This window comes from Patagioenas fasciata, chromosome 5, assembly GCF_037038585.1.
Source record: "Patagioenas fasciata isolate bPatFas1 chromosome 5, bPatFas1.hap1, whole genome shotgun sequence".
NCBI classification, from domain to species: Eukaryota; Metazoa; Chordata; class Aves; order Columbiformes; family Columbidae; genus Patagioenas; species Patagioenas fasciata.
The window spans coordinates 69,379,508-69,403,108 of record NC_092524.1 but is presented as its reverse complement, the minus strand read 5'-3'; the positions used below and the strand labels follow the sequence as shown (position 1 = coordinate 69,403,108).

The 23,601-nt window shown below is 43.6% G+C and overlaps 1 long non-coding RNA gene across 1 annotated transcript in view; it reads right to left on the bottom strand.

The window, feature by feature from the left end:
- The window catches only part of LOC139828154 (uncharacterized), a 47,939-nt gene that overhangs the window by 12,618 nt on the left and 11,720 nt on the right, over window positions 1–23,601 (bottom strand). The window contains exon 3 of the long non-coding RNA XR_011739486.1: window positions 1,286–1,409. This is a non-coding gene — a long non-coding RNA (uncharacterized lncRNA). The remainder of the gene's footprint in view (window positions 1–1,285; window positions 1,410–23,601) is intronic.

Sequence of the window (23,601 nt, the reverse complement as noted above, 5' to 3'; positions counted from 1 at the left end):
ATGCTGCCAAGTCCCTCAACAACCGCATCATTCAGAAAGTCAACACATGTCCCATTGTGATTTTAAGGCTCCAGGTAACGATGCATTTACCACTTTTCTTATAGTGATCCACATGATTAATTACTCCCACTTCTTAACCCTTGCTGCCTAAAGCCAGGTTCAATTTATCTAACTTCAGCTTCCACCTGCTGGAATGTGCCACGTCACTCCTGTCTAAATGAAGGAGTAACATCATTAGACATGAAGTTATATTAAAATGCCATCGAGTGTATAATCTTGATGAAGCCATAGTTTTTTACCAAGCTGATTCCCTTTGCAGCAGCACCAGGAAGCCCTTCACACAGCAAAGAAACCCGAATTCTTCTGGATGTTCAATGAGGTTCCTGCAGAAGCCGCATTGTGCCCAAGGTGAGTTAATGGGACACAACTCTGCATTAACCTTGCAGCGTAGTTTCTGTATCAGATTCTTCCATGACGCAGCTCTATATGTTCCTATTTTTCCCTCTTGACCTATTTCTCAGGATAAAACACCCAGGACTTGCTAATGCCTGGGCTGTGGTGTGATCTTCAGTCTGGCCCTGCTGCTCTGATGACTGAGGATGCACTCAGATACACAGGAAAGAAAATATATATACACACACATATGAAAAATATAATATCCTCCTTTCCCAAACCGGGACAATTTAGTCTGAGAAAAATATAGTGATTGGTCCAAACTTCCACAGTAACAAAATAAAGTCATGTTCACCAACCTATGGTGGTCAGGGGACCGCTCTATAAAAGCTGAAGTTGTGAGCTCTGCAGCAACCTGCCCTCACTGCCTCAGCTGGGAATAGTTAACTAAACAAAGTATAAAATGTCAGTGTTATAAGGAGAGTAACATATCTGCTATCCAGTTTGAAATCCCAGGAAACAGATGTCCGTCTGTCCCCTAATTGCAGGGACCCTGAATCAAATCCAGAGATTAAAACTGGCTCATGCACAGGGACCCCAAAGGAACAGACCCTCTTCCTTACATCAAACTGAGCAAGTTCGGCTCTCATCGTTATCAAGCACTTTTTCTGTTATATCCTAGAAAAATTAATAATAATAAAATAATAATAACTACTCTGTAAGCATACCCAGACTCAAACATCGGATCTGAATTCTCTTTGCATTTCCATCCATACGTCAGCTCACCATGAGCCTACTTTGGAAGGAAATACAACAGTACCCCAAAAAACTGATAAGTTTCACCAAAAGGGCTGGGCAGGGATTAAATGTGCTGGACAATTAAGGCTCTTACCTTGCACCTCTGTTCTTTAGAGAAGTTTGCCAGAGAAGTTTGCACAGATTAACGTCACAGGAGGTTAATTCTTCACCTCATGTAAATATCTTGCTTCACCACCAAATTGTATACAACACAGTCCCTGAAAATGGAAATGGTGATTTTAAAATCCAGGTGCAGTAAAACTGCGAGACGCATGGGGATGAAGTTATTTTACAACACTGGATGAATAAAAGTTCGAGAAGGGGCTCGGCTGTTTCTCAAGCCTGCCTGGCACTCTTTGTAGAGCAGAAATTACAGCAACGACCACGAGAAGCTGCTCATGGTGCATTTGATACTGAGTTAAATAGCAAATTAATATTTTCCCCCTTTTCAAAAAATGTAGCCTGCCGTAGTCAGTCTTGCTTCAACTATAAAGCAAGCTCAGGCATTCATTTTCTTACAATGCAATACATATTACAATATTTCAGTTGAATAGTTAAGTAGCTCAATAGTAAAACTCAAGGAATTTATGGTTTATTTTAAAAGCCCATGTAGAAGAAGGCAAGAGTCCAGAGCCACAAAGCTTTATTTAGCTAGCTATAGCTTTATTTCCTAGCGATTAAGAAGTCATTCATTATATTCAGCATTATCCTAACATATAGATTTTTCACTAACCTATTTGCAAAATCACTCCAGAGCCTGAATTTCAAGCTGAATTTCAAGCAATGAGGAAAAGATATTCCGGCAGCAGTCATGCTATGTGCCCAAGAAAGACCTTAAGACCATGTCCCCTTTCCCTGCTTTTTCACCCAGCTGTGAGCACTCCAGACTTCGCAAGCTCATTAGCAAATTCCCCATGCCAGAAAATTTGCAATTTGGGTTTTTACCCCCAAAAAATCCCAGTTGGGGGCTGCTGCACTCACAGGGGAAGCGCTGCCTGGGTGGGTTGTGGGTTATTGCTGCCTGGGTGTGGGTTATTCTTGGAAAAGCAATATAAAATGGCATTTAACCAGAGGTTCACAGTCTTCAAAGGCGCATTAGTGGCTTTGTGAAGTTTACAGCTCCACCTCGCAGCAGCAGGTTCTGCAGAGGTTGCAGCCAATGTGCAGAAAAGCGCGGCTACTTGGCCATCACAAGTGTTTTTCATCTTCAGTGCCGTTTATCAGTGTCACCTTCTTAATCCTCATGGCATAAACATTCCCAGTTCGCTCATGGGAAGCTGACACAGTGCAGTTGTGAACGAAGCAGAGGGTCTGTAAAAACAAACCCCTGGGTGCATCAGCTCTTGGGAGGACCAATATTTGTTTGTAAATCAGAAAGCAGAGTTATTGGAGAACACAGAAGTGGAAGAAATTGGGAGCGGGGAATCAGTCTCACATCTCGAGTTTTCATTTTCAACATGAATTTTTTTCTCAGCTTTTTGGTGAATAGAAACTTTCATCTACTTTTCACCCAAAATTTATTCATGTTTAATCTCAAACTGATACCTCAGAAATCCCCCCAGCTCTCATCAAAAGGCTTTTCTCCAGCTTCAAGTGTCAAAAGTCGACATCTATCAGCAATCAAGCCATGGGCACTGCTACTTGAGTGGCTCCTATGAAAAATCCTGGCCTTTACTAATTTACAAACACTCCTAATCTTCTCTAAATCATCTATCAGGTAAGACCACATAGCCAAGAGAGACATTATCCCAGAGAGGACAGAGGACAAATACCGGGCCTCCCCACTAAAAACTAACAGTAGAAACACCACATCAGAATATGGCTATAATGATATTAACAGGGCTATAAAGGGGTGTCATAGGGAGCCTTAATGACTACACCGTGAGTCAGACCACTGTCTTTAATCTGAGTTTAAGTGTCTATTATTTAATATATCTCTTAGCACACATGCCAAGTGAGTGACCACCCAAACACAGCCCCAAGCTTATGGGCACCTTATGGTTGGGTTCAGCAGGAGCAGAGAAGCAGCATCAATCATATTATGCAAGGTGAGTATTCCTAACATTAAATCTAGTAATAAAGAACTCAATAATATTCTCACAGGCTGGCTTTTAAGTTGACCAGTTAATGGATTATTAGGTATTTTTATAGACAGTGGAAGATCTGCCAAAAGCACGTGGATTGTTAGAGCCATACAAGACGAATGCTTGGTGTCAGTTAAACCTTCAAATAAATTACACAAGCCTTTGGGTAATATGCAATTAGACATGTTAGCATAAAAAGCATTACTTCATCTGCTACTAGCTGTAAATTCTCAATACCTAAAAGCACCTGTCTCCTGTTAAGCAATGATTTTCCTTTCTTGCAGACTCCCAACTGCACATTTTCCACCTTAAAGCTCCTATGCGGGGCCCCAAAGGCTGCAGACACGTACCAAGAGCAAAGCCCTACCAGCCCAGCTGAACTAATGCATTTGTCTCCTGAAATTTGGCATGAAAATGGATCATTGAAGTAAGAGAGAGAGACAGGAAAATTACGGGTTTTCAATGACACTTTTCACAATGGCTTTCTAATCCACCGTGCAGTCTTTTCAGCCTGAACGCCGTAAAGTCCATTTAGCTGGAATGGGAGCATTAAATCCTTAATTTTACAGGGAAGCTGAGATCGGATCAAAATATCATGTTTGAACAGAACTTTTAAATTATGTACTTGAACCGGTCGATTTGTTTAATAAAGGTCGCTCAGCACCGAGAACACAAGTTTGGGGTTTTGACAATGGTGAATTACAGTCGGGGTGCAGAGTGGGCAGCTGCTGAGCATCCCACAAGCCACCGGTTGCAAGAAACTCATGGTTATTAAAATGGTTGAAGTGCCACGTTAATTACTTGGGCAAATTGGAGTGTCAAGCAAGCATGCCATGGCTGGCACTTGTCCCCACATCTCACCTGCACAGTCAAGCAACACCCAGCAGCGGGGTGCACCCCAAAACCACAGACCCCATAGCTACACACCATGGAAGAACCACCTTCCTCAGCTCCAGCAGGCTCCAAAGCAAACATACAACAATTATTATCCCATTTCAACCTGACTTTATGGTATATTTTTGCAGCCCAGCACCGAGGTGTCCAGACCTACACAGTTCATGGGTGACGCACCTGCACTAATTTTTCATGTGTCTCAGAGAGGAGTGAACTGTGTGGTCTCAATAGAGTAGAATTTCAGGGAAAATGTTGTTTTGCTTTTCCTCCTTTACTCTCCCTTCTCCTTAATACACTTTGCACCTCCTAGCGACACCACACGACCGACACGTTCAATACCGTACCCAAAAGGGCAAATTACCAGCTATGCAAAAAGAGCAGCAGGCTACCAACCAGCGGGCAGAAAATTATTCATCAAACATAGCTGGCAGCTACTTTCAAATAACAAACGAGCACACACAAATTATCAAACCTATGAGGCAGCTATTTCCAACCAACAGAAGAGCATGCACAAGTTTGCTAATCAGAGACAACCCTAGGAGACCAATGCAATAAGTCATTCAGATACATACAAATACATAAAAAGTTTGCTCACCACGTTATTAAATGTGTATATTATGGTAGCACATGCAGCCAGTAAACAAAGGTGGAGCCCACATGTACTACAATGCTCCAACATCACCAACGACACACTGTGGGTAATTTTAAGACTCTGCACAATTTCAAGCTCCCGCAAGGGTTCAGAGCTCCTGCTTTTGTGCATCTGAGCCAGACTCGTTCAGCTCTGCATGGTTTGCCAAGCTTAGCCACCGACACACAAATTCAACATCTCATTTCTCAGAGGCAACGCAGGATGCATCGCATTGGGTGTTGAGAAATGCGAGTGTGGAGCAAAGGAGGGTTGCAAAGCTCAGGTGCCCACACCTGGTTTTGGATAGCATTCACGTTCAGCCATCTCAGTCCAAAGCATAAGATCCTCATGCATCAAAATCATCGCTTACTGTAAGAACTATGAGGTAGAAAGAAATAAAAACCCCTTTTCACGGACTCACAGAATGGACTGGGTTGGAAAAGCCCTCAGAGCTCATCCAGTCCAACCCTTGGTCCAACTCCAGTCCATTGACCAGATCACGGCACTAAGTGCCATGTCCAATCTCACTTTAAAAATCTCCAGGGCCAGTGAGTCCAGCACCTCCCTGAGCAGCCATTCCAATGCCTGACCACTCTCTCCTTTTAAGAATATACTGAAGATTAATCCAACCTTTTTTGAGAGAGAAGGGAAGTGGATTCCCCAGACCTGAACATTCAGCTTTGCTCCCAAGTGACCCAGGCAAATCTTTATTTAAGCAACAAAACATGGCAAGCATTCATGCCTTTAGCACTGTCACTCATGGGAGAGCAGGGGAACATCTTTGCTGGGAAGCCCTGCCCAGAACTTTGCCCAAAAAGCAGCATTGGATGAGTAACATCCCCCGCCTTGGAAGGTTTCATCTCCAGAAAGTGGGAATGCATCAACCATTGAGCGTTAACGGAGAAGAATTTAGGAATAATGGAGAAGAAGAATTTAGTATCACTAATGTAACAAAAAATGGTCTTTCTGTAGGACTTTCTTTTGCTCTGATGTAAAACCCGAGCTGATGTTCCTGCTGCAGGCACAGTCATGCAATGTGGGCTGGAGGACATGCCATCGAGGGCTGGCAACGGCAATGGGGGGACCACAAGCCACAGGTCCACAGCAACACACCTGGTGATCCTACCCTGCTCCTGGGGAGACCTAATTAAAGCTTTGACTCAAAGGCAATCCTCGATCTCAAAAACCAGCAGGGGCCACTAAAAGGCAAAAATAACAGGAATAACAAATTGGGAAAAAAAAAATTACTCCAACATGTCTGGACTTTAACAGAGAGTTGGTGTCATTGTGTTTATTTGTTTGAATGCTTTTAGGGGAGAGCAAGGCAGACTAGAGACATAAATAAGATGTGACTGGAGAGACTGAACAGCAGGAGAACTCTTCCCTGTCCTCCCTCCTTCCAAAACACAACCCATGAGATTGCTCTTCAGCTAATGTTCAGGTGAATCTGATGTATATGAAGATTTAATAAGCAGCATTGCCTGTATGCACAAATCTCGAGTTCCAGGACATGACAGCTATTCCTGCCCAATGATACTCAAGCAGAAGCACCTCTAAGTCAGAAAGCTGGGAGCAAAAACCCCAGTGGGATTTCAGAGAGGCCAGTATGGATGCTGTATGTACAGAAACACTGCTTCACCACCATGTCTTGCCAAAAAATTACTTGGTGTACACCCAAGTGTGGTTAGGGACCAGCAGCTCTTCTCTTCCAGGTCAATGGTTCCTCTCCTACAGGCACAGCTCTCCTTGGGGCAATTGGGACATGGGAGGCAGGTGGTTGCACATGTTTCCAGTTCACTTCTGTCATACATAGCTGGGGCTGCTCTAAGTAAGCACAGTACTTGCCCCTGGAGCTGGAGTTTAGGGGGAAAATGGACCCCCAGGCAGCTCCCTGGTGAGGACTGATGCCCAGGACTGTGCAACATCTTGGGAACTTGAGTATGAGAGCTCCTCTGATCAAGGGCAGTGATGGAGGTTCCACAGAAATGACCCACGGCTGGAACAGCTCTGCTGGGAGGACAGGCTGAGAGAGTTGAGGTGTTCAGATGGAGAAGAGAAGCTCTGGGGAGACCTTATTGTGGCCTTTCTGTACTTAAAAGAAGTCAATAAGAAAGATGGGGACAGACTTTTACAGCAGGGCCTGTTGCGATAGGACAAGGGGTGATGGTTTTAAACTAAAGGAGGGAGATTCAGGCTGGACATGAGGAAGAAATTGTTGTCCCTGAGGGTGGTGAGAGCCTGGCCCAGGTTGGCCAGAGAGGTGGTGGCTGAACCATCCCTGGAGACATCCCAGGCCAGGCTGGACGGGGCTCTGAGCAACCTGAGCTGGTGAAGATGTCCCTGCTCATGGCAGGGGGGGCACTGGATGGGCTTGGAAGGTCCCTTCAACCCAAACTGTTCTGTGATTCTATGGTCTTCCTTATTTTCTGACCTTTCCACATTCCAGGCAAGATACATCCGCAAGAAGCTTCCCGGTACTTCCCCTCTGTGTCCAGAGCAATATATTTCTAGTAACAGGGGAAAAGCAGCTGCCACCCCTTCTATAAAGCGGAGAAAGATAACGCTGTTTCTGCTGTGTTAGAGACCAGGACCTCTGTGTTATCCTCTAGCAGAGGAATGATTATCTAAACCAACACAGGTAGCAGGAGGCTTTTCACATCCCAAACATGACTCCAAAATCTAATGAAATGATTGTAAAGGCAGAATTATTCCAATATTTTAAAACTGCAGCTGCATGACTCTATATTATAAAGAGCCCATATCTAAAGAGCCTCAAGCAAATCAATAATGCAAAGAATTTGCCTACTAAAAGAGCAAAGAAAACTAAAATAAAATCATTGAAGCACATAGCCTGAAGGGGCTAGTAAGTGGTAAAGAGCTCCTCCAAACCCATTTCTGATCTTCATTCTCTGCCCATTGGCCAGAGAAAGGGCCGCAGCCATCCAGGAAAACGACGTACCCACGTGCCTTGTCTATATGAGGAAGTCATCCCAAAACAGCAAGGATATGAATTTAAAGAACAAAATTATTGCATCTGATTTTTCCAAGCAACAGGTTAACGTCTCACTGCCAGCCCCTTGGTCCGGCTCAGCACACAGATGCATGTGTTACCTGGGACTCATCATTGCAAGCGATGTACGAGCTCTTTGTCTTAGAAGTATGCTCAGATATCGCCCATTACCCATGACTGAAGACAATTCCCTGTCCTGAATGCGTCGATGGCCTAATCTGTCATGAAAGCTCTTCTTCCAAGCAGCCCCATGGACTTCACCTTATCCAAGCTGACATATCCATAATGGCTCCGTTCTGCTAGAAAAGTCATCCAAGGAAGGAGGCTTAGGTTTGGGTGGTTCACAGCCAGCAGAACATGAAGCTGTTGCTCAGTCACACCAGGTGTGATGAGCTATTGCTCGTGTCCCTAGCAAGATCCACAAAACCAAAAGGAATAAATGAGAAACAGCAAACGTTTGTGAAATCCTTTTGCAACCAAAAGCATGGCAGGAAAATGACGGTTTAGCCAAGTTTATCTGCTATGTCCTGCAATGTAGTTAGGATTTGCGTGTCATTAATAGCTTCCTGTAATCACCAAGAATCAGATACATATTTAATACACCAAAAATTGCAATTGTTGTACTGTCTGTTTGTACCAGCAGAAATTACATGAAGCAGAAATGCGAGAGAAGAGGAGGAGCCCAGGTTACAGGATGATTTGTCCTTGCCTCGCTTTCTCCTCCACATCAATTTTACCCACCTGCCCCCTTTTGCCTGTGACACGGTCTCGCAGCACACGGAACAAATTCAATGCCACAACAGAAAATGCTATTTATTAATTTCCACCAAGCACTTATAACTGTGCTTCTTTCTTGTCAAGTTACTTATTTTTAGTACACTCCTGTTTCTCTTACAGCTCAGGTAGATAATTGCTATCTGTTTCTCTATAATTGCAGCAAATGCTCATGAATCAATACAACACCGGACAGAAATTTCCTGATGAAATCCTGGTTTAGTTGACACCTGGGCTTCTGAATAACTACAAGACAAACATAATTACCTCCTTGGCTAAAGGAAATCACACACTTTGAAAATGAAAAGCTCCTTTTTAGACGAGGCCATTTGAACTATGGAATCTGGCAAGCTGTGATGAAAACCCAGACACAACACTTGAGACCACATCTTGATACTTCTATAGGAAATGAAGCATGGCTTAAGCATTTAGGATTTTTAAGCCAAAGAATTGACCGGAAAACACAAGATGGGGAAAGTTTGTACTTGAGGGCTGTTCCATTATATTGATCTCATACAGGAGTCTTAGATTACTTCCATAAGCATACGATGCCCAGAAGAGTTGTGCATGTGTGTCACACATCAAGGTGGAGATTTTGGGGCTATTGTAGTAAAAGGGCAGAGAAGCTGAAGTCCCTACAGCAGTCACAGGTTTACTTTTTCTCCTCTTTGTCCCCACATTGTTGCTGGCTCTTGCTGTTTGTGCTTCCAACACTCAGGCTGGTCCTCAGTTCACATAGAGAATCTCAGCTGATGCTCCTGCCAGGGTTTGGTTGGGTGCATGGACCTGCCAGGCTCCTACTTCCAAAACACTCCCAAGGTATCCCAGGGCCACTATAGCTCCAACATACCAAGTCAAGTTGGGGTTACAGCCAGAGAGCCATAGAATCATTTAGTTGCAAGACACCCTCAAGATAATTAACCCAACGCTGTCACTTACCCTTGTCCCTGAGAACCTCATCTCCACGCCTGTTCAACCCCTCCAGGGATGGTGACTCCACCACTGCCCTGGGCAGCCTGTTCCAATGCCCAACAACCCTTTCCCCAATATCCAATCTAAACCTCCACTGGCAGAGTTTGAGGCCATTTCCTCTCATCCATAGCCAAAGCTGTTGGTGTAGGCAGCATTTCACCCCAGTCCATATAAAGACACAGGAGATCAAGTAAGCTCTTCTGCATCAATTTTGTCAACATCTCTGTCTACCTGTGCAAGCTCATGCAAGAACAACCACACTTATCCCTGAGACCTAGCTCCTGCTTTTACCATGAGATGGTCCACCTTCTCCACGGGAAACTTTGCAATAAACACAGGTTTCTTCCAGAACCAAAGACCTTTTGCCTCAGTCTTTTAACCAACTGGCAGCTAAATGCAGTCACACACATAGGGGTGTTAGTGGTTTGCTGTTGTTCTCACTTATTTTCAGCAAACAAATAAAGTGCACTTCATTATAGTTGAAAATTAAAAAGAAGCTGGATTAGAAAAGCAACCAAGTGTTTGCTTGATTTTCTTTAAAGAACAGTCATCATGGCCAAGCAGTAATTTCTTAGCAGCTAATGATTTCTCGTTTTGGCTGCAAGTTTGCCTGTCTCCTTTCTGATGGAAACAGGATTTAACTTGCAGCAGCGTGAAGTCCGATTACCACTTTTTAAATTGCTATTAAAAGTAGATTTATATTCCAGCACAGTGTCAAGCAGTTCGTTAAATTGTGCTGCATTTTGTGTGAGAAAAAGATGAGGGTTTAGTGCTGCTTATTCAAAAGTACGACAGGCAGAGTTCAGATATTTGGGCTGCATAGAGAGACTCAAGCCACATCTACAGAAGTGGTAAATCATTTGCAAATAAGGCAGAAAAGCTGTAGGTTTTGGGAAAAACAGTTATGAATCAGTAACAGAAGCCAACAGGCTAATGGATTTGAGGAGTTTTTTGAGGATTTGATTATTTTATTATAATAAGGGGGAGAGTGAGTCGCAGAGAGAAAAGGGGAGAGTTGGGGAAGAACTGTGTCTATGGAGGGGAGAGAGTGCCTATGAAGGACCCTGAAGAAGAGATTAAACTCTCAGACACCTTGTCCCCAGGTGGACACTTACAGAGCTGCTAATTTGTGATGGTGAAGGTACAAGCAGAGATTTGGGTGTCAGAGAGCAACGGAGCTGCAAAGCGGAGAGGAGGCTGTGGATTCACCTGTGTAACGCAAACAAGTCCGAGCTCAGGACAGACACATCAGTTCCCAGCAAGGGACAAAGGAACTGGAGTTTTATGCAGTTTGCTCTTTCGACACAATCATACGGTGATTCATTTGGTGTGTATTGCCTAATACAGATAGCTGCAAAGCCTTGATTCATTGATCTAGACTAAGAAATGAAAAAGCTGAGCCACAGGAGGAGATGCGCAGTTATTTGTCCTCTGGAGAGCAATGACATGTGAGGACCCGTTAGATATGGATGTAGAAAATAGAAGTGATGAGAAGAGGGTGAACAGAGAGCTCCAAGAAACACATTAATTGGAAGCCCTAGCAATATATAGGTTATTTTTAGTGCACATAAACTATCAGTTTGAAGAAGTAGGCATAAATCAATATTGTGCTATTGATTTCAGAGATGTAGCAGCTCTGGACAGCTGATAGCTGACTGAGGAGACCATGGACACCCTGCACCTTCCAGAGGTCGTCTTTAGATGACAAAATGGGAAAAGCAGAGAAGAAATGAAAGTGCTTTACCCACACCCCAAACTCCTTTGGGCATCCACCTGCTCCAGCGTGGGGTCCTCCCTGGGCTGCAGATGGAGACCTGGCCTCACCGTGGTCTGCACCATGAGCTGCAATGGAATCTGCCCCAGTGCATGGAACACCTCCTGCCCCTCTTTCTTTGCCAACTTGGTGTCTGCAGAGTTGTTTCTTACATATCCTCACTCCTCTCTCCAGTTGAAGTTGCAATTGCACAGGTTTTTTCTCCTCCTTCCTTAACATGTTGTCAGAGGTGCTGCCAGCATTGCTGATGGGCTTAGCCTTGGCCAGTGACAGGTCCACCTTTGAGCCAACTGGCATTGGCTCTATCGAACACATGGGAAGTTTCTAGCAGCTTCTCACAGAAGCCACCTCTGTACCCCTCCCCACTTCCAAAACCTTGCCGCAATACATAAAGCATCCTTCATTTTCATCAGAAGACAGGATTCAAATCAATATACCTCTGTCGGATGGTCTCCAACAGATTTCAAAGGGTTTCAAATGAACCTCACAACATACAACTGCAAAAGAACAAGCTAAGTGCACTTGGAGTACCAGGTCACTTACCCAGACACCCATGGAGCCAAGTACCAAAATAAGGTGTCACAGTGATGGAGTGCGTGCAAGACAGCTTCCATTTGCCGTGAAGAACGTCCTTTAGAAAATCACTGGTACTCCTATGATCGCTAAAGTTAAGCATTTCTGTTCATCTTGGCCTTCTTTCTGTGTTACGACATAACTATGAAAAACAACCTGAGCAAGATGGTTAATAATTATACCACCACAGTGTATTGATTCTTTACATCCACAGGAGAAACTGCAGCGGGCTGCAGTAGCTCTCTGAATGACGAACAGCTTGGGTCTTCAGACAGGAACTGGCTGGGATTTCCACGTCCTTCTCCATGCTCTCAGGACATTATGCAGCAGAAGCCAGTGAAACACTGCTGTAAGGTAATAACAGGGGCTTCTCCCCATCCCAGAACTGTCTCGTTCCACTCAATAAAGAGAAAAATGCAGAAATTATAAGGACAGAACAGCAGCTGTCAGATGTTCCTGAGGCACCGTAATTATGAAAATATTATTTCATGTTTTGCAATAGTATTTTCCACGAGAGAGACACTTGCTCAGAGCTTTAAAATCTCATCACATTACAAGAATTTGTGATAGTGATGCACTCCAGGAGATAGATGAATAAATAAGAGTCTCCATAACTTTACATCTTAAATATCTTTCTCACTCCTCTCTTATGCAGCTATGGAACATTGGAAGGGGAGCATCATTACACACAGAAAAGCACCTACACAACACAGCCATTTGTACTCTGCCTCCTCCTTATCATTTCTCTTTTGTGACATCTAGAGATGTCTATTAGGCACAGAAAAGAGTATTTGCCATTACCCAACAAATGAAAACACCCATGACTTTTAAATTACAACCAAATCACAGTGAAGAGTCAGAAAGAGCTTACTTAGGCTCACTGACAGCCTGCTTGTCCTTTCCCAAGCCTGCCACGTTCCTGCACGGAGCATAAGCAAGCTGATAGCACAGTAATGACACCTAATGCACACACTTCACTGTTACATGCAGTGGTTTGATGTTCCAAGGGAGAGAACTAAAATACTCTGTGCATCAGCATCCTCAGTCACTACCCAACTCAACAACCAGGCAACATGGTCTGTGCACCAATACCAAACCACAGGAAAAACAGCCCCAAAGAGAGTGTTTCAGGTTGGGAAGATAAGTGCAGAGCTTAGTCCATAGGATGAGGGGCAGTGGGCACAGACTGAAACACAGGAGGCTCCATCTGAACATGAGCAGAAACTTCTTTGCTGGGAGGTGCCAGAGCCTGGCCCAGGCTGCCCAGAGCGGGTGTGGAGTCTCCTTCTCTGAGACATTCAAACCCGCCTGGACCCACCTGTGTGATCTGCTCTGGGACCCTGCGTGAGCAGGGGGGTTGGACTGGGGGATCTACAGAGGTCCCTTCAACCACAACCGCTCTGTGATGCTGTGATTCCATGGCTACCCCCATGGTGGACACAGCCCTTCCCAGATACACAAACAGCTTCCCTTGGAGCCCAGAGAAGCTCTGACTTCCACCAAACCCACCCAAGATGGCAGAAGATCCCAACTAGGAAGTAAGAGGAAGACCCTCAGCTTTTCTGCAAGGCAGGCAAGGCCAAAAAGGGAGACTGATGGCAGAAGAAGTGGAGATATTTAGACAAGGGAACATCTACACAAGCAGGGACTAATAGTCCATGAGCATGTGGGATGCAAATAATGTAATTTCTAAAGACCATGCACAGATCATGCCGAGGTTAATGTGCCTGGGGAAGGGCAGGGAGGTCAGCTTGGATTCAGACCCACACTTCTAAGTGACCACAGGCAGTTCCATCTTGAATGTCCCCACAGCCTACAAGAGCTGCACCCCAGCAGAGAAGTGCCACACATGAAGTACAATTACATGTGCTTCCCAGCCCAACGACTGCTCCTCCAACAGCAGATACAAAACTGATATTCCACAAGAAACCATCCAGCAATGCTTTAGCATATACACCGTATCACAGACTTCATCTTCTGTTGCCCGTGAGAGGCTCCCCTAATGATTATATTGCAAATCAAACATGGATGAAGGAGATGAAAAAGGTACAAGCAAAAAAGGACAACTATAGTCTGCAAATATCTCCCAGGAAGAAAAAACCTGGTCATCACACCATACCTGTTTTTTGGTGGGGTAACCTGACCACAGGATCAGCATAGGTAGTCAAGAGCCCACGTCCCTTCCACACGGTTCTGGGGGAGAAAATGCACCCTGGGACCAGCTGCTGGTCTTGATTGCGGCTGCAACCATAGATAAAGCCCAGGTGGAAGTTCTCATCAGCCATATCAGGCCTATTTGTAGCCAGAGGCAAAATGGCAAGTTAATGAGAGCGACACAATTAGAAATAATTAGCTGAGTGGGAAATCTGTTCCCAGCCAATTAATGGTAAGAGGCAAGGACTGAGCGATAACAAGTTGAGACCATGTTTAGCTGTCCTCAGCTCATCCTGCTTCCAGTAGTAAGAAGGCAAAGGAATAAATTATTTTTTCGTTGAAAATAATTGGATAACAACTATCATACCAGCCATTGGAACCTGAGAGGGGAATTGGATGCACATTCCTCTGGACAGCACAAAAAGATGCCCTGAAATGGCCCTTTCCACAGTACAGGGAAGAGTTGTTTGGAGTAGGGAGCTGCCCACAGACAAAGGGCACAAATCCCACCACAGCCCATCAGGAATAAGATTTTGACCCTACTGACCTGTATTACAAAGCTATAAAAAGATACCCAGCCTGGTGGCAAAATACATCAATCACATCCCCAGCAACTGTGCAAACGAATGTTTGGTGAAAGATTCCTGAAACACAGACATTGCTGCAGGTGTTTTTCTGGGACTTAAATCCAACCAGTGAGGGCCCAGCACAGTCTCATGAGTCTTCGGGTGTCTGATCACCACGAACAGACCTCTGGGATCATCAGCTGAAGCAAGAATTGATGCCTCAGAATTGCTTGACATCAGTCTCTTCATGGCGTTCATCGTCACAACTGAAAAAGTAAACATCTTTATCAAAATATCTAAGTATCTCTCTGGATAATTCACACAGGGAAAGGAAGACTAAATTCATCAAATAAATGGTCTACAGGGGACAGTTTCCCCTGAGCATGGGTAGAAAAAGCTGCTGGAAACAAAGAACAGAGTGTCAGTATCTCATGTTGAGATGTGGAACCAGAGCTGACAATGCTGTGATTTATGGAGAACCAAGGCATATTTGGGGAGAGAGCAGTTTACAGGAGCTGTGCCAGCAGAGGTGAAAACACAAGACTTGGCTCTTGCTCATCATCCAATTGCAAGGGCTGGTATTTTATAAGTGTAAGAGATAGGCAATGACCTTCCCCTTCAGACCCTAAAATTGTTTCTAGGTTGAGTCTTCTAAAAACAAAAAATTATATTTTTGTCTGAGTACAATCTGTCTAAGATCTTATCTACAACCTAGGAATTCACTGGGAGAAGACTTGGGTGTAAAGATATAAGAGCACTGCTCACCTTGTACAAGCCTACACTTACAAATACTTATTTAGGAGCTCAGGGTTCGCTTTGACCGAGGATATACAATCACAACAAGAGATTAAATACTGGGCTTCTCCAGCACCACACAGCATGCTTCCCCTCTGGATGAGTGTGTTGAATAAAGATATGTCAAATCATCCCACTTGCACGACATATTCCTGAAAATTATAGCCAGTTTCCAAATTCAGTCACTTGTCCTACAAGCTGTGACTGTGCAATCAACGCGACTCTGGTGAAGTCTGACTAGAAGGACCAGGCTTTTCTAGGCTCGTCCTGCGGACAAGACTCCCATGAAGATGTTAACATTTCAATTGCGTCATATTTTCCGTGCCAATCTCTTGTATTAACTAGTTGTTTCCTTTTCCAGCGTGGTTTATTCCCAGCTGGGAACACAGTGCCTCGGCCTCGCTGAAGCAAAACAAAGCACATCAAGATGTGATTTTAGTCCATCAGCCCTGGGGGAGGACCTCAGGTTGAGGCAGTCACACATCGCACATTAGGCTTCTTCCAGTTATGGAGCTCCGGAGGTTCTTGGTTTGGAACATGTGGAATGTTTAGATGCCATGGACTCCACTGGAGGAAACTTATGATCCTGAGCACCTACTTGTTTGACCAACACAAAAATGCTGTTCTGGTTGACTAAAGCATGGTGCTGCAGCAGATACAGGTGTCTGGGCCAACTGATGTCCTTGTAGGAAGGAAGGAAATGGGTGTTTAAGCAGCCTCTGTCTTCTCAAGGGTGGGAGTTAAAAATGCCATCACTGGTTCTTTATGCTTGGCTGATGTTGGAAAACTCAACAAATAATGATATTAAAACCTCAGGTTATCCCCATGATTCTCTTCCTGCGGTGGGAGTTTCAGTCCCAACCTTCTGTCCTTCCTGTCCTGTTCTCCTCAGCTTCAATTCTTGGGCAAGGAAAGCTCCTTATGAAATATCATGGTGGAAAAGGTGGAAATCTTGTTCTGGCTCTGCAGAGGGATTTTCTGTTTGATTTATCAAGTGCTATGTCAGGGTGGATGGCAAGATATCAATGGCAGGGGACTTTGTGGTAGAAGAGAAATTGTTTACAATGAGGGTGGTGAAATACTGGCTCTGGTTGGCCAGAGAGGAGGATGGAAGACCTGGTACATAGACACTTACAAACCAGCTGGGGAAGAGTATCACTGTTTCTGGTTCCTTAATCACTTAAGCGGTGACAAGAGTTAATGGTCCCTGAAGCTTTCCTAGCAAATGTTCCTTGACATGTCATTTTCTGCACATCTCAATGATAGATAGGGAGGGAGAAGTCACTTTATGACAAGCTTTCTCAATTATTTAATAAGGCAGATTCTAATAACTTGGGGAAGTCCCCTCGAGAAATGAGAGAATAAATACAGTTTCTCATTTATACTGTGAATAGCTGGAGAGGAAAATGGATTGTCCCCTCTTCCGTTGCCTGCCAGGTTTGTTTCTGGGACAGCGATTTTCTGTATTTCTGTCTCTGTATTTCTGGCTTTTTGAACTGCAACTGAGAACAGTAAATGAAAATGAGAGTTTATTTTTCCTATAAACATGGTCAAGAAAAGTTGCTGGTTTATCAAGAGCAGGCAGAGGGCTGCGAATAATGCAAAATGTTGGCCCGTGAGGGAGCTGGGCTTAGCAAATCTGATGGACGCTTCCTTGCTTTTGGTGTGTGTCTCTTCAGATTATAACTTATTTTTGGCTGAGGGTCACTGCTGAGGGCCTGCAAGGCTCTGAGCTCAACGGGACTTGCCAGGTGGAAACTCTTCTGTCCCTTGAATTACGCGGAACTGTAGAACTGCGTCAGCACTATAACATTCAACAGCCTTCTTGTGTAAAACCACCAAGTCAAAGGGTTATAAAAGGGACCTGGGGTTTGAGTAGCAACAGCAGTGCAGCCTGCTCTGTCTCACCCACCACGCTGGACCAACAAATGGATACGGCAGAGGAAGCGCTCGGGCACCGCTGTAGGTCAGGCAGGTCTTTATGCAGCTACATAACGAGAAATCTGTTCATTTGTGCTGGGAGCAGGGGTCAGCCTCGGGCCAGAGCAATTCTACTGCTACAAATGCATGTTTGCTTATCCTTTATATCTCTTCTCATTCACTTAGGAGTGGAATCCAATTTATAGCACTAGTAGGTGCACAGCAGAGTCGCCGCTTTTTGCATTGCAAACATACATGCAATGCGCACGATAGTGAAAGTAGCCTGTGATATATGCTGGTCTCAGTCCAATATCTCTCTAACAACCCCCTATATCTCCTGAAAGAAACACCAAGCTGGGCATGCCAACAGCAGAGAGTGTAAATCTGAGTGTAACAGAAAGTCACTTGCATTAAGCCAAGGACACCTTCAGCCTGTTCCTGATGCTCGTCCAAAAACTGGTTCCTGCCCAGCCTTCCCCTGCCTATTGAGAAAATCTGAACCGGAGACGGGAGCGTTAAATGGTTAATCCAGGCTGTTTGTTGAAGATACGTCTCCACAAATGTTATACCATCTGGTGCTCTGTAAAAGCTGGAGGAGTGGGTGCTGTATTTTCATAACAATACGCCCTTCTACTCTCATTGATTAATAATGTGAAGCTATTTTGCCTTTGTTCTTTTGTATTTTTAAATATTTGTATGAAGGGTTTTCAATGTGAAATCCAGTAATTATCTTAAGAGCTGAGCCAATAGGTTCTTTGGGCAGAGAAATTACACGTTAAATTGAACAGCAAAAAGCTCAATGAAAAGCATCTCTGCACCAGCCCCAAGATTACCAAAGTCCTTTATTTTTTTCCCCAGATACAATTATACCCATGAGGTTTTTACCAGATGCCATTTGGTAGCAAGAAAGCCAGAGAAGCTACAGAAAACTGGCTGAGCAGTCAGCTCTTGTCCACCCTAAATCACGGGAAATTGCCTTACATCATCCCATAGCCCACACTGAGGCCATGGCCACATCAAACCAAGGTGGACACGTTGACCTCAGCCAACACTTCCAACCTGCTGCAGGAGGGACAGAAGAGACCTGCTGGTCTGCACCCCTCAACCTTCTGCCCAAACATCCCCTTTCCCACTCCACTGTCTTCCCACAGAAGCTGGGGGAGCTGCTGCAAAACCTGGGGCCATGAGCCACGAAGGGACCTGAAAACACCAACCTTCAAGCTTCCTTCTTGAGCTGGTGGCTGTGGAGTTGCCTTACCATGAAAGAGATGTTTTGGAAACACCAGGGAAGGAAAAGCTGCAGAGCAAACAACACACGTATCCCCAAAGCAGGAGAAGGAATCATAGAACCACAGAATCATTTTGGTTGGAAAAGACCCTCAAGACCATCGAGTCTGACTGTTAACCCAACACTGTCACTAAACCATGTCCCTGAGAACCTCATCTCCGCACCTTTTAAACACCTCCAGGGATGGTCATTCAACGACTTCCCTGGGCAGCCTGGGGTGCTCCAGTGGTCTCCAGTCAACAAGGGAGTGAAAACTCCTGAATTCAGCAATAATTTTTCAAAAAATAAACAAAAAAGCAGAGGGAAAACAAAAATAAAAGTCAATCCTGATATTAACTGAGCTGAGAGTCAATCTTTGTAATGCCATGTGCTTGCAGGTGCGTTAACACCAGCCCCCCCTTTAGTTATAGATAAATGTGAGTGAGAGATTCAAACCTAACCACAGACATTTTGGTGTCAAAGGCAAAAATCCCTCTTTAATTTAACATCAAGACGACGCAGCTCATCAAGGCAGAGCCTTTTTAGTTCCAGCGGATGAACGGCTTATGAATGGAGAGCACAGCTAAAATTTGCAACTGGAAGATGATTTAAGTAGTGCAGTTTATAGTGGATACAATTAATAAGCAATTTCTCATGAAGTTCCCTAGAAAATGTAATTTTTTTTTTTTTCCTGAAGGAAGCTTTATTTCACCAAGTAGTTCCATTTTTCTCTGGAAAACCAAATGAAGTGCTTTCACCCTTCCAAACTGTTTTCAGCAGCTGTAAAAGGTAGAAGTTTAATTTCAATGAAAGCGGAGTTTACCCCACAATTGCCCCGTGCAACAGAAGAGCCTGGGATGGGAAACATCAAATACTGGGAAATTTGTGATGAAATTGGGAGCCACCTCCCATCAGCATAACTCAAAGTGTGACAGAGCAGCACATCCAGCATCTAATTTGATCAATCCTTTGGTTTCCCATAAAATACCTACCCACCTGCCCCTTCAGCAGCTGCCCACCATATTTCCCCTTTTCTTCAGAGTTTTGTCTCCCTTTTCCACCCTTTGTGTCGTGACAAATTTTCCAAGTACAAACGAAGTGACCCTCATCGAGCAATAAAGAAACAAATCCTCCAACAGCTATTTCCTCTCTGACAGTTGGTTTGCAAATGCTTCACTGGCTTTACTGTTTAGCCATGAAACCTTCATCATAAGTGTCATTTGGCTTTAACTTTGCAATAAGGTAATTATAGCACCGTGCTTATTAAAAACAGACTCCATCACAGCCGACGTTGACTGATGTGGGCTGGAGCTGGAACTTGACAGCCAAGTAGGATGAGCAAGTGCATCATGGTGGTAACGACATTATATTGCAAATGCTGTTTATTTTCTGTCAGCTCTAAACTACGCAGTAAATAACACATTATAAAAAAAAAAAAAAAAAAAAAAAAAATCCAGAAATAACATTGAGTTAAAATGGAACCATCAATTATCCCCTTTTCTTCAGCTTTTGGAAAATTTCTCTCTCTTTTTAATTTTTTTGCCTTTTTTTTATCTTGAAGCATTTGTGCAGGGCTTTTTTTCTTCATTCATTAATTGCTTTCTTCCAACTCCTCTGTTCCGCTTCAGCGCCCATAAATCAACGTAAAAAAGATAAAATGCTACTATTATGAAATGAGTGTAAAACCGTATTTAAATAAATTTCCCTTCGCACACATTTCTTTCCATCTCAGCTCCGAAATATTCTGCTCCCACTAAACACAAGGCCAGTTTTTCTACCCTAAAATGGTCCTTTGTTTCAAAACCCCATCAGAGCAGCATCCTAGAGGGCACAGTCCCTGTCCTGGATGCCTCCAGGCATTGAATGAAGTCACTTGAATGAAGTCACCACTTCCACCTGCAGCCAGAGACAGCCCTAAATATTTCCTACCAAAAGAAGTGATTATTTCCAATCAGTTCTTTCCTGGAAATATGTTTGTTGTTGGAAATTTTTGCATGCTTTTAAGCTGGTATTTTGTTTCCACTTTTTAACATTTCCTCTGTGGAAGACGCTGGGGCAGGAGCAGGGGGAACTGGGAAGGGAGCGATGATGAAGGTGAAAACACTTTCCTTCTCCATAGACATACAGAAAAATACTAATTTATTTTAGCTTAAAACCCCAGATTAAGACGGTGAGGGGATAGAATTTAGTATTTATTTGTTCTCAGAGTTTCAGAAGAAAAAAAATATATCTATTTAAGACTTCTTTGTAAGCTCTGAGCAACCTGAGCTGTTGAAGATGTCCCTGCTCATGGCAGGGGTGGCACTGGGAGTCTGGGAAGGTCCCTTCAACACAAACTGTTCTGTGATTCTATGGTTTCCCAGCTTTGAGAGATGCTGGTGTTTTCTGGAGGAAGAAAAAGGGCATTTTCACAGGACTGGGCTCTCCTGGCCAGGAATCATTGGTTACACGGTACCTGATGCTCAGGACATGGTCTCCTGCTGAGCCTACAGTCACACAAAACTTGCTTTTTGTTAGGAAAATCCCAACCTTACAGCTTTCAACCCCAATACCAGACCTGGGAAAAGAGACCTGTGGATGTCAGGATGTAAACTGAATTAATGCTTTCACACAGTTTGTGAAAAGGCGTAAAGGACAGAAGTTGCTTTTGCAGGGAGACCTACAGATTGAGAGAACCTTTGAAGATCAGCATCCACAACACAGATGAGGAAATCACATATTGTGGACTATTTTAGTGCAAAATGGACCACTTTGTATGCTTCCTTCAACTGCAATTAAAGGATTGAGACACTAACAAAAAAAAAATTAGGAAAAAATACACATCATTTGAATTAGGTCTGCCTGGAAATTTTTCAAAGTGCTAGGACGAACAGTGAGCATTTTCAACCAAGTCTTAATGTTTTCAAAACCTCACTAATGTCAGCAATATTTTATTTAGGCAAAAGCACTTCAATGACATTGATGTACCCTATTCCATCATTTTCAAAATTATTCAATTTCTCCTATGAATAATTTTTTTTAAATTAAATACATTTCCTAAGGAAAAAAAATAATCAATTTGAAATAAAGCTGTTCAGTCCCTCTAAAGCAAATGGGTTTCTGGAATTTGTATCACGAAACGTCATTTTTACTCCCTTTCATTTCAAAACGCAAATATTTGAAGCAGCAAAATTTCTTGGAAATGAGTTTTCTGCTTGCTGTCCAAGTGTAAATTAAATGCCAGCTGATCACGTTGCCATTAATACACCCGATCTCTGCCCCACAAAGTTCTCCTGGTCATAGTTCAATCAGGATTCCCTCCCTGGGTGCAGGAGAGGTCGGGAAGGGCAGGATTCCTGCTCTCAAACCTAAATAAAAGTCGCAACCTTGATAATTGAAAGGTGAAGACGTTCTTCCCCTGCTAAGTGACCTCCCAGGAATTTATCGTTTTGGTCTCAGTGTGCCCTAAGAAGGTTTGCAGAGGCTTTGGCAGAGGTTGGCCCAGCCCTAGCAGGTTCTCCATCCACTTGTACCTGTCCAGGGCAAGTTTGTTCTCCTGAAGGGAGAAAATTTGATATATAAAAATATAAATATACCTCACTTGCTGTATAGATACCAAGGAGCGTCCTCTTCGTGCATCCATTCATGGTGAGAAGATGCCAACCCCGAGGTGTTCCTCTCCATGGAGGACGCAGCTCCTGCCACTCGCTTCTCTAATGATCAAGATCAAAAGGTCGAGGATGCTAAATATTCATCACAAATCGGGTTTGTTTGCACAGAAAATAGAGTCCAATGTGTTTTCAACACTACCTGGCAGCTTTCTTCAGATTAAAATGATCGGAGGAGACAAGACCTCTTTGCTGTTAACAACACAGGGCAGAAAGGTCAAGAAGAAATCCAGCTGCAAATTACCCAAGTGACCATGAAATAGAACTTCTTCGAGTCCCCGTTCCTACGAACGGCTCATCATCCCTCTCTGTTATTTAAGATGAATCCAGGAGGAGTTTAGGTCAAGCTCTCTGACCTTGTGGGGCAGAAGACGGGGAATAGTTGGGCTGGTGTTTGACAAGCAGTCAGCACTAATCAGAATAAATTACTTCTCATCTGAAGCGTCTTTTCCGCAGCTTCTAAGGGTCAGTTGCTATTTTAACTTGGCTTAATCTGCCATGAAGAGAATCTGGGATGAGATACGTGCCAGTTCATCTCAAAACTCGTGGGTTTCATGGGCCCGGCAGTGCTGCAATGGGCACAAGGCTCAGTCCCAAGAAGCACAAAATAGTTATTCTTGAAAATCTCTTAGGAAAACTGTTGTTTATTGTGAAATTGTTGATGTTCAAGCATACTTCTCACAAAAGGGCTTTTGAAGCTACATTTTTCTTCATTTTAGAAACATTTCCAAGTGCTAACTGAGGGAGGAAATTAATTTCAAAATAATTTTTATCCCACAAAAGTAGATCAAGTTAAGACACAGCTGCTACTAAACTGTCTCTGTATTGATTCCAACATTAAACACTTCAGCACAAAATATGAAAGATATTCCAGAAGATATGCTGTTTCAATGCATTTCAGAGACCAGCCAGGATGCCTGGGCTGAATTTTCTGCATTCTTGATCATCTGTTCCTTTTTCATTTTCTTCTCTCATTTTTGTTTGGTTGTTTTTGGTTTGGTTTTAAATCCAAAACCTTAGGTAGATCTGGAAATCAGCAGCCCAGCACCCGAAGATGGGATCCATCACATCATCTTTTCCTTCTCTTTACATAAAGTTGCTTAGATATTCTGCTTATTTTTTCACATAGACAAATGATAAAATAGCAAGTGATGAAAGAAGCATGTGTGATCGGACAATCTACTTCTCGTCTTCAGAGACATCTCTGAATTCTTAACGAAGAGCTAACTCTCCATTCAACAAATTCAGCAACCATTTCCTTTGACAAAGAATATCTTATACAAGTATATTTCCTTATTTTCTGTGCTTGAATTACTTAAAAAATATTTGAGGTGCCTGCTGCTGCCTTT